The sequence below is a fragment of the Etheostoma spectabile genome, chromosome 3 (genome assembly GCF_008692095.1).
Source record: "Etheostoma spectabile isolate EspeVRDwgs_2016 chromosome 3, UIUC_Espe_1.0, whole genome shotgun sequence".
Taxonomy (NCBI): domain Eukaryota; kingdom Metazoa; phylum Chordata; class Actinopteri; order Perciformes; family Percidae; genus Etheostoma; species Etheostoma spectabile.
Window position 1 is genome coordinate 572,147 of NC_045735.1, and position 258 is coordinate 572,404.

Here is a 258-nt window from a genome sequence, read left to right on the forward strand (position 1 = left end):
TGTTTTGGAGGTTTATACGCTTCTGAGCTGAAAATGTCCCCGGATTTTGTCTAAGAAACCTGGTGACCTTATTCTAACCCCTCCTAGGGGGTTTATTGGATTCTTCTCATGTTTTGGTTGGTGTAATCCTCCCACTGACCGGAAGTCCGGCTTATGTGACAATCCACCCAATCATCATCCAATTTACATCATTTGTAGTCTACACATCTACATTCATTCTTGCAGCTTTAATTTCATTAAACGACACTGCAAATGTCA